Below are 507 nucleotides of genomic sequence, written 5' to 3'. Positions count from 1 at the left end.
TAACAGAGAAAAATGGTTCTGAGCATTTTCATTTGTCTCAGGCTTGTTTTAGAGCCGTTTCCCCCAGATAAATGTGTTTCATTTTTAATGTTATTGATTATAACATTATTGATCATATCTGACACATAATTAACTTGGAAAATATGAGTAGGACTCTGGATTTCCATTTTTGTATTTAAGAAAAATGGTAATGATGATTTTTGCTTGATTAATTATTTTTCTATGCCCACTCCAAGATAGAAATTCTTGTTTCTCTCTTTACACAAGGTAACTAGACACAATAATGTTGAAATCTAAGACAAAGGTCAAGTGTGCTGGTCCCTGCTAGTTGCGGGGCTGAGACTGGTTGTTCACATGAGTCTGGGAGTTCTAAGGTGTAATAGGGCTAAAGCTGCTACAGTTTCAGTCTGGGAAAGAAAGGAAGGAAGGAAGGAAGGAAGGAAGAAAGAAAGAAAGAAAGAAAGAAAGAAAGAAAGAAAGAAAGAAAGAAAGAAAGAAAGAAAGAAA

Source organism: Gracilinanus agilis, chromosome 3, assembly GCF_016433145.1.
Source record: "Gracilinanus agilis isolate LMUSP501 chromosome 3, AgileGrace, whole genome shotgun sequence".
NCBI lineage: Eukaryota > Metazoa > Chordata > Mammalia > Didelphimorphia > Didelphidae > Gracilinanus > Gracilinanus agilis.
Note: the sequence above shows the minus strand (reverse complement) of the source record.